We start from the raw sequence: 11,332 nt of genomic DNA, 5'->3' as shown, positions 1-11,332 counted from the left end.
ATTAAAAATATAGATTTTAGTTGAGGCAAGCTGCTTTACCAATAATCGATTGTTCTACGTATATTTAAATGAATGAAAAACAGTGGTTCCAAATTTCAAGAGTCGCCTCTAGGGCGAGGCAAAAGTTAAATCCGGAAGTTAACGATACTTTTTGCCTTATGATGATTGTCTCTGCATAAGGCACACACTGAAATAAGTTTTGAACGCCGTAGATAATCACAGGCTAAGTGGAGATACCATCCGTTCCGGGCCAAGGAGCCGTTTTTTCCGGCCACCAAAAAGGTCAAAACTATAGCTTCCAGATCAAGATTTAACGGTTTCTAAACCCGATATCGATGGTTGTTCACGTACACTGATTGCTGAAAATGAAGCAATTCCCGTAAGTTTCATGAAACAACCTAACAACGGACCTATGACTCCCATTTCTGCATGTGAATTTAAGGTCACAAATAATGTTTTTAGACTACATCCAACAGATTACGACCAAAATAATTCTCAGTTTCGCCTCCATATGGACCGAGTTCATCAGAGAGGAACCAACCCACATTTTCGAAAAAATTGAGATGAGGATGTTTTCGAGTTCCTCTAGGTACTTGCATATTTTCCTCTGCCGAAAACTCTAAGTCGAAAACAATATTAGTTTGTGAAAATAAGGGGTTAAAGTTTACTTCCCACATTTAGTCATATGGAGGCAAAACTAAACTAAACTTAAGACTTCAGACCTCTTTTGCTCAGTTTCAACTTGATGTAGGTTGGTTCCTTTTTGAAAAACTCGGTCCTGATATAACGGAGAAGGAGATGAGTCGAGATCTTTTCTACTCCGTTCCATTCAAAGTGACAACGTTCATCGCAGAGTACCTACATAGTCGTTTCTTAAAACGCCTGACTGGACAGGGGCTTTTGAATTAGCAATTAAAATGGAAATCGAAGTCTGCACCTCTGTAGGGCTCCGTAGCCGGACGTAAAGGCAAGTAGGTAGTGCTAACGAACAATCCAGGACCTCGTGCTAGCGGCGGGTTTTAGAAATGAAGGGGACTCTCCAACGAAAGTGTCCTGTGTCCCCGACAGGGGAAGCGAGTTTATTAGAAAGGTATCTAAGTTGCTCGGCAGATTTGCAGTGATTGTGAGGCTTCTCCTATTTTGTAGCACAGCGTGAGAGCTCAAGTAGTATTGTCGCTAGAACATACTCGTAAAATTTTAATTAAGAAAAAGTTCCGTGAAAATGTATATGCACTGTTGCTTAAGATGATTCGTCCCGGATTTTCAGCTTGGTCGACCTGGCGTGCAATATCGCACGGTGGTTCGACAAAAAACAAAAAAAGAGGAGAGCCGGTATGTAATATATGTATTTATCAGTTTGTCTTAACCATGCAGTGAGCGTTTTTCAAATGATTTATAAAACAAAGCCCTCAGCCGTGCGAAATCTGTTCAGTTTCGCGAACTGAGGAGTGAGTGCAACAAACGGAAAAACTTCCGTAAAGTTGTTAAAAACATATCGATGCTACAAGTGCGAAACTGCATACCTATCTCTGTTTGCGACGTCGGTCGGAGACTTCCTGTCATACTTTATTTTTTCGTTAGAAAATTCCTGAACGTAATTATTTGAGAACTCCCTTGGTTTTATTTATTTATTTTTTTTTTTTTTTTTTGTTCACAGAATATTCTCCATGAATTTCAAGCTATGCAGTTGCCCTGTTCCTCTTTCAAAAAATAAAAGAGTACGGAAGTTTGGAGACACCGCAATGGAGATACGTGGTTTCGCACTTTGGTCGTCGACACGTGGCATTTTAAAATATCGATGGTGAAACTGGAGACATGCGGACCTCAGTTTGCGACGTTGCAGACTTCCCGTCATACTGCATTTTCCACATAAAAGTGAACGTAACTTTTTGAAAATTTCAGTGATTTTTCGTTATCATGTTGCTTCGGTTTCCTTCGAAAAAATAATAAAATAGGAGTGAAGATTTCGAAACACCGCCACGGAGATATATACCTATTTCGTCTTCGACACCTTCCGGCGAAAGTATCGCAAGCGCCATGCGATGTTTCAAAATTTCCGCCGTCATTTCATTTTTTCTCAGAGAGATTTTTCAAAGAAACTGTCCGAAAACACAGGATTTTCTTTGTGCTGCCGGTATAATTCAGTAAGATTTTCAAACAGATGCGAGTAATGGTTATTTTTTCTACTCACGCGTTTAAGTCTCCTCGTTTACATTCGGGAGATTTTGATGATGAATAGTGCAAGTGGCGTGGCGTGCTTTTCGATAAATCGATTGACCCACCATTTAAACATATAAAGTGGGATCGAGAAACAGAATGTTTGCAACGAACACGTTACTAATCGATTTTTTACCATAGCTTCAAATGGAGAGATATCGATAATCGATCATTTGCACGCTTCGCTCCTGAATAATGCGTAGCCGGCAAGCGAAATAAAATCGTCTTTTTTTAAAATTAAAATGATTTTCACCCAACATGTTCAAAATCCAACGTGAAGAGCTCTTTGCGGAAGTGTACTTTTAAGAGATAAAGATGCAGTTTTTAAAGGAATGCTATTTAGTCACCTTCCGGCCAAAGTATCATAACTGCCATGCGACGTTTCAAAATGTCCGCCGCCATTTTATTTTTTCACAGAGAAATCGTTCAAACAAACTGTCCGAAAATTTCACAGAATTTTCTTTGTGCTGCCGGTGTAATTCAGTGAAATTTTCAAACAGATTCAACCGACAATTTCTCTGTAAAAAAGTAAAATGACGGCAGAAATTTTGAAACGTCGCATGGCGCTTGTGATACTTTGGCCGGAAGGTGTCGATTTTTTTCAGTTTCACCGTTGATATGTGTACAAAGACCCCTAGTAGCAGAACAAATTTTTGTTTTTCTAAAAAAAAGTATAAAAAAAAACGAATCTGTTATCTAAATGGTAGTTTTATATAAAAAACGTGTAACGCTTATATAAAAAAAATCAAAGTTCAGACTTAACCATGAAATATGAAAAATGATAAAAGCTAGGTAAGGTAATTTTTTTCTTAGACAATTTTTTCATTTTTTTATAAAACGCATGCATACAAAAGTGTTAAAAGTGAACATTTTTATGTAACTATTATATAAAAAAAGGTCATCATTTTCGTGACCTTTTCGCAAATTAGAAGATTTTTTAGTATGTTTGCGAAAAGCTCACGAAAATTATGACTTTTTTATATAATGGTTACATAAAAATGTTCACTTTTAACACTTTTGTATGCATGCGTTATATAAAAAAAATTAACTTTCGTACATAATCTTTATCTTTTCCTTCTATGGTTCTGCTACTAGGGACTCTTTGATCAATCTTAGGTCACACTAGAATGAAAACACATTGAATCTAGAGTCCAGACTCTTTCAAACATTGACAAGAAAATGGACTCTTGATTCCATCAGATTTAAGCTCAAATCAAAAGGAAATCCGCTCAAATTGAGAGGCTTGGTTCTTGATTTAAGCTTAAATCTGATTGAATCAAGAGTATATTTTCTTGTCGATGTTTTTAAGAGTTTGGACTCTAGATCCAATGTGTTTTTTTTTCCAGTGCATTTTTGCCCAAGAGTTAGCAATAATAAGCTTAAACAAAGGAATATGGATACAAGAATCGGCTAGGGTGCCTTCGGCGAAAGTAGGTGAGCATCCCGTAGTGCGTAGTAGTGTGATCCGCACTCGCACTGCTGAAGCTGAAGCCAGCCCTGAAATGAACGACACCTTCCAATGAGCCAACTATTCCCATTCCGCATTCCGCCGGGAGCCATCGAACCATGGTACTCGGCTCCATTTGTCTTCCCCGGCGAGCCACTACCACTGCCGTTGTTATCCACTTAAGCCGACAGGCCATTGGCTCGTCCAGTCAATTCCCATTTACGACCTTAACGCTTCCGCTGCCCGACTTGCCGCCGCACAGAGGACCGAGTCAATCAGAGAAGTCAGACATGAAATTTTTAACTAAAACTGCAATTTTTCATGTTTAATTCGTCACATTTTAAATTTTAAGGGGTGCTGCGGGCCGATTATTGAAACTGATAGACAAAGCTATAGACAAAAACGACAAAAGGGATTTGGAGGGATCCTATTGGTGGAAGCGGGTGGTTGCAATGGACAAAGGAGGTAGGTAATAGACTAACTAACGGCAACCCACGAGAGACCCGACAGTTAGTCTATCATTTTCCCCCTTAGCCTATGAGAACCAACTATGTCAACCAATAGGATCGCTCCATACTCCCTATGTCATCTTTGTCTATCGCTTTGTCTATCAGTTTCAATAATCGCCCCGCAGCAGAAAGACAATGGAGATGTTGCATGTGAGAGGAATTTGCGATTTGACTGTTGATTCCTATGTAAAAGTTCGCGAGAAACACGATGGTGCCACTGGTTTTCTCTGAAATGAACTCCCGAGCTCAAAAAAAGCTCTCAAGTTGAGGCCAAAATGGAGGGGATATCCCACCCTACCCTAAGAGTCCACCTCTACATCAAGACAAACTCTCCGTGCAAAGATAGGGAGCAAATACATTCACAGGGCTGCCACTTTATTTGGGGACTCCTAAACTGAAAACACGGCAACCCTGCTAATGTATTTGCTCCCTATCTTTGCATGTAGAGTTTGTCTTGATGAAGAGGTGGACTCTCAGGGTAGGATGGGATATCCCCTCCATTTTGGCCTCAACTTGAGAGCTTTTTTTGAGCTCGGGAGTTGATTTCAGAGAAAACCAGTGGTACCATCGTGTTTCTCGCGAACTTTTACATAAGAATCAATAGTCATATCGCAAATTCCTCACACATGCAACATCTCCATTAGAGAAGTCAGACATGAAATGTTTAACTAAAACTGCAATTTTGATGTTTAATTCGTCACATTTAAAATTTTAAGGGATGCTGCAGAAAGACAATTTCACGAGAACGCCAATTGAACCACTTTGAAAACCTCGAAGTTGTGTATGAACGGAGTTATGAGCTTTTAAAGTTTCAAAATTTGGTCCGACCTCTCTCATTGACTCGATCCACTGTGCACCGCGACGCCCGACTTTGGATGTAGATTTTGCCGCGTCACGGAGGTACCTATTTTTCAAATTTTTAAACGTGCATTTTCAGACGGCGCGGAAATTGGAGAAGGAGGAAAACTGTAGCATATTCTCGCCATGGTTGCCGGAGATACTGCGAAATAGGTCTGCTGTAAACTTTTGCTACTGCGAGAAAAAAGTTTTTTTACAAAGAGTAAAGGCGGTAAGATGCACCAGTTAATAGACACAAATTGGTGATCATGGCCAAAGTAAAGTCATTTCGCAGAGCATTCTCACTACCCGAGTAGCATTTTTCCTCGGAAAAATCACGATATTTTGATATTAAGATGCGATTTTTTTACGATGTTTCGGCGATAAAACCGCTAGAATCATCAACACAATAATCCTCAATCTTGTCGCAATTTTATTTTTATTCGTTCGATAAAATCCAAATTTTGTCTCAATTCATTAAGATTTTTTGTTCGATAATGTTGCGATAAATCGACGTTTTTTATATCTGATGCATTTTCCGATCATATCAAAACGTATCGCGATCACTGCTACTTGGGTAAATAAGAGAGTAAAAATCTCATTGGAGCAGAATTTCCCTCTTAGAGTTACACTGTTTGGCGCAACAGTTTACGCCCAATCAGGAAGCAACTGTAAATGCGCCTTTCGGGTTTCATTGGTTCTATCATCTGTACGTACAGTGTAAGCTTTTCGATTTTCTACTTGCGGTCCTTAAAAGTTTGCGCTTTTCCTTGGCAAGGTATCGTTTTGATTTGGAATTCTGTCAGGGACAAACTGAAAGAAGCTTCAGGTCCGTAAGCTGTAATTTTGGGCAACGTAGACGTGCTGTGTGCTGCAGGTTCAGAGAGCATAAGTTTCAGCCGTTGCTTCAGCCACCGAACTCAGACCGGCTGAAACCATGGCTTCGGAATCTGGAACTAACGGTCCAGCGGGTCGATTACTGAAAGTTTAAAGCAGTCCGATAAGACATCGAAATGTCATGTCATGTCTTGTCTCGTCTTGTCTATGTCTTGTCTTGTCGCGCTATAGTTATAATAATCGGCCCGCAGGGAAGGCTGGTGTATCGATGTTAAAAGTGGAAAAATGATCGTATCCGATTGCGAAATGGCAAATCTAGTTCTTATTTTATCTTTAAAATACAATTAACTTGTTTGTTAATTTCATTGGTGAATTTTCTTTATTCTTGTTGAAAAATTTACAGCAAATTTCAAGTGCATTCTACAGTTAGAGTTCTTTTAGGAAAGAGAGAACCTCATTGAAGGTTTCAAACATTGCAAGATAAATACGTATTTCTTAGATTTACCCATAAATATACCAAAAAACCCCGTTAAAGGAGTCAGAATAAAATCCAATCCATAAATCATGCATTAGTTTAAAGCCTCACCAGTAGCGATTATATGATCGTGTAGCCGCAGAGGACACTTGTTTCTGTTTTTTTTTTTTTTTTTTTTTTTTTTTTTTAAACGACCTCCGCACCACGTAACCGGGAAATCAGCATCCCTCTAGTGCCTCGTCCGTATTAATTTCCAAGTAACGGCACGTGGTTACGTGCGCGCATTGCTGTTCGGGTAACAGCACCCAAAGCGCCTTCAATCTTTGAACATGCAACAAGGCCATCCACAGAGCACGAATAGTGGCATTCCGACATTGTTACATGTATAGCGTCGCGTCCGTTACCCAAACGTTTTCAAATCAAAAGGAATTGTCTCCATTGTGACATTGGCCCTTTCGTGCATGTATTCTAATGGGTTTTAGGGACCAGCTCGTTATAGACATTGTTCCTTTTGGTTTAAATACACCCACTCTAGATAATGAAAGCGCTGGATGTACATAAAAATCACTACCAGTCTAAATACCGCGTTGCCACATTAATGAGATTTATCAATCTTTACTATCATCTATTATATGAAATCATAACCAAATCTCATTTGGAACATCCATAGATGTGCAAGGAATCCGCCAGGAATTCAAATGACAACGCTGGCGATAGTAAAGTATAATGATATTCCTGACCACGTTTTGCACCTCATCGATGTTTGCTCTGAAACTGTCTTTACTCACAGTCTGCTCATGCTGACGTCCAAACGGACAACATTTTGCAATGGGGAACTACAATTTCTGGCTCATTCGTAAAAACACCTATGTACTTAGGGAAAATAATGGTATTTACGTTGTTTCCAAGCTTAACCAGGAATAGTAGTTCCTAATTGCAGAATGAAGATGTTGCATGTGTGTGGAATTTGCGATTTGACTATTAATTTAAAGTAAAAGTTCGCGAGAAACACGATGGTGCCATTGGTTTTCCCTGAATCAGCTCCCAAGCTCAAAAAAAGCTCTCGAGTTGAGGCCAAAGTGGAGGGGATATCCCACGCCATCCTGATAGTCCACGTCTACATCAAGACAAACTCTCCATGCGAAGATAGGGGGCAAATACATTAGCAGGGTTGCCGTGTTTTCAGTTTTAGAGTCCCCAAGTAAAGTGGCAGCCCTGTCAATGTATTTGCTCCCTATTTTCGCATCGTGTTTCTCGCCAACTTTTACATAAGAATTATAATAGTCAAATCGTAAATTCCTCACACCTGCAGCATCTCCATTCAGTCCAAGTCTGGGAGTACGATTGTCGGTCGTTCATTACTTTCGCTGACTTCGAAATTGCTTGTTAGAGGCTCAGTTTCATCAACACTGAAAAAAATAATATGCTGTTTTGGCACCAAGGATGTCAAAAATGTGTCTGGTGATTTCGAGATGCTCCCTTTACTGCCCTCGCAGTTGACTTTACATCCTATGAATGCAAATTCAACTGCGTGGGCAATCAAGGTAGCATCTTAGGATCACCAGACACATTTTTGGCATCCTAGGTGCTAAAGCAGCATACACTTTTTTTTAGTGAAATCTTTTTACGAAAATCATCTTTATCAGGAAGCTAGGACCCTCGGGGATCTTTGGACCACATTTTGCAATTCAGAACTTCAATTTATAGCTCAGTTTCGAAACGACGTATGTATCATTACATTCCCTGTGCATATGAGTGTTTTTACCGGTGAGCCAAAAATTGTAGTTCTGAATTGCTAAATGTAGTCCGTTTAAAATGACAGAAAGTATGGTCTTATTCGCCAGTATCATCGTAAACCTTATCCAAATCACATAGTCCGATGCATTTACTCGGTTTTTAAATCTACTTTGTGCATCGCATTTGTTATGATCTCTGCAACATAGACGTCTAAGTATTACAGCAATGTTGGCAACAAGCACAATAGGTGTTAACCGTTAAAAAGTAGCAACAACCCCCTGCCCTTCAGAGATACCTTATTTTTATGGTTTGAGCCTCTGGTTAAAATTTAACATTTAAATACGAAACTAATTAAAGCTGAATTTTACATATTTTTCGATTAGAGGTCAGTAACATTGCTTTACTATGAGCTCTTGGTGCTTCATGGAAATGTTTCCAATATGTCAGATGGACAGTTTTTCGTTATTATTTTTACTCAAAACATCCCTCAAACAATCGGACTACTTTTAAAAGAAATGAGTTTCTCAAGGACAAACTCACGTTCAAGTCTATAAATCCAGTTGGAGAGACAGTTTTAACGAAGAGAAATTGGATGAAGGAATGCCCCTCCCCTCAAATCTGAGCGATATATTTTGCATTTGTCACTTCATTAAAATCCAGTATGAAAGTGGTTTGTGGCTTGATTGCAGCTTATAGCTGTGGGACGTCCAGTAGTCGAAGATGACCAGCACCACGGCGTCGTGCGAATATTAAAAAGCGGTGTCATTCGCGAGGTCCGAGAAATAGCTCAATCATTATTACTTTAAAAACTCCATCTCTTCAAATTGTGATTTTTGGTCCGAATTATAACAGCAAAAGCTCGTTAAGACAAAATACGGTTAAGACAAAAATCCGCTCAAGACGAAATTTTTTTCGGTCCCTTGACTCGTCCATAAGAGTCAATGTAAAAAAAATACGGATAAGACGAAATTTCGAAATTTTGACCCGTAACCAAAGCCGGTTAAGACGAAGAAAAGTTTCCGATTTTTCCCCCTGAAATTGGGTAAAAACAAAGACATAAAGACGGAGCGCTCGTATCTAAAAGCACGGGGAAAAAGTGAAGCTAGGTTCGGCGCTGCGCGCTTGTGTGAGTGTGTAAATGAGCGCGGGAATCCATGGCGGCAAACGGAAATTTGATTTGAACTTGTCCTCTTGATTTTTCCTTATTTCTTCTTCGAAACGTGTTTTAAATGCTTAAAACGATTATATTAAGAAAGTTCGGTCTGCGTCCTAATATATTACACCTACTTTTGCTCGGTAACAGGCAGTAATCTCAGATAAAGTTAGTTTTTCTTCTGCTTATGGTGGTTCTGCAGGTTCAAACAGGCCGTTACAGTTCTAGATCTACGTTACTCCCAAATGAAATCAGTCGGTCGACGACGGACCGAAACTAACCTAAAGTTAAAAAAATATGAGTATGTACCTGAATTTGGGCAAAAATCAACCTAAAATACTTTGTTTCCGCAATTTTATTTATTAGTTCCCGCCCTACATTTGAATTCAAACTTGTCCCGATTTCGCCGCCAATCCTCTAGCCAATAGTAGAGGTGATTGAAAAGAAGCTCTAGAAGCTTCATTTTTTGCTTTTAGTGCTCCGTCTTCATGTCTTTGGGTAAAAACGACAAAAAGAGCCAATTCTTTGGGGAAATAAACTTAGTTTCAAGTATCTTGACATGAAAAGAGTAGGTTGAGAGTACTGCCGAGCTAAGGAAGAACGCCGCGCCGTATGAACTTTCGAGAGTTGCCAAATTTCCCTTGATAAAACATTTATTTTTGACAGCACGCATGCATATTTTTCCTTGAAATTTTCGGATATTTTAGATTAATTGCGCACAAAATTAATTGAAAATTTTGGAAAATAATTTTCAGAATTTTCCGAGTAAATTCGGTTTTTATTCGAAGAAACTTGGCAACGTCTAAAGGCTCATACGGCGTTTTTCCTTAGCACGGCAGAGTAGCTCGTGGGTATCCTCTGTTTTGCTGGATGACTGAGATGCAATCGACAGTCGACGATAAACCGATTTGCGTATTTTAAAAAATTCAATATTTGGATTTCGTATCGCATAAAATTTAAAAATTTAAAACTGATAGGTAATAATCTTTCAAAAAGTCATTCTCTTAAAATAATCCGAAAAATTTCGTCTTAAGCGCAGTTGCCGCTTATGCCGAAAAATTTCGTCTTAAGCGGAGAACGGTTAAGACGAAAAGCCGCTTATGACGAAATTTTTTTCGGTCCCTTCGTTTTTCGTCTTAACGAGCTTTTACTGTACCAGGTGCCTACACTGCCGTGCTAAGAGAAAACGCCGTATGAAAATTTAAGAGTTGCCAGATTTTCTCTGATTACAGCTAAATCCGACTCCTTATTTCTTAATTCCGATAAGACTTCTATACTTGTTTATTGGAAATACCTGGGACATTCCACGTCCCAAATTCCAACGTCCGTCTACGTACTTTGTGCCGATTAATCCGATTTTTCCGTTGGGTACCGAGGCAGAAATTGTTTGGTTGTTTAATATTTGCTTTTTTTACGGGGAACGAGGAGTTAGCTCGATGCCCCAACCCCCAATCTGGAGGGCTAGAATTTGGTTTTGGAGTTATTTCTCCTAGACAGGTTGTTCTCACCTCAGCTTAGAGCCCTACCCCCCGGGGGGTCTGTCCACCCCCTTTAAGGCAGAGGATAGCAGCTGAGGTCCGCAGGATTGCTAAACCTGTGACAGTACAGTCCCCCGTACGTTTATTTTCTCCGATTAAATTTTTATCTTTGAGGAGAGTTACTCGTATGAATATTTTCTCCTGAAAATTTCGGATAATTTAAATCTGGTCGAACGAAATTCTCTGAGCAATATGGAGAAACAGATTCCCAGATTTCCTTGAAAATTCGTGTTTTATCGAAGAAAATTTGGCAACGTCTAAAGGTTCTTACCGTGTTTTTCCGTAACACGGTAGTATACTTAGCCAATTTTTAGGATTTTTTCGGTATTTGGTAGGAAATATTCTTTACGAGAGTTTGTTATATTTGTATTTCAAATTATGTTAATTGCCAAAAAATAATCCTCTGAGGGCACTGAGTGATTTTTAGGGGTTAAGCAGCTTATTGCAGCTATGAGCTCCCGAAATTAACGAAACGGAACAAAATGAAACGTTTCCAGTTTTTTGGACGTTAAGAGAGTCGTAACCATCCCCTCGGAGCGTTATTCGGGGAAGGCGACGGGGGTTGGCAGGAAAAAATTTACC

General features: G+C 39.4%; 1 protein-coding gene across 1 annotated transcript in view; it reads right to left on the bottom strand.

Moving 5' to 3' along the window:
• The window catches only part of LOC109030316 (uncharacterized), a 52,740-nt gene that overhangs the window by 38,794 nt on the left and 2,614 nt on the right, over positions 1 to 11,332 (bottom strand). The window lies entirely within an intron of this gene.

Source organism: Bemisia tabaci, chromosome 9 (genome assembly GCF_918797505.1).
Source record: "Bemisia tabaci chromosome 9, PGI_BMITA_v3".
NCBI classification, from domain to species: Eukaryota; Metazoa; Arthropoda; class Insecta; order Hemiptera; family Aleyrodidae; genus Bemisia; species Bemisia tabaci.
This window is presented reverse-complemented; position numbering and strand designations above follow the sequence as displayed.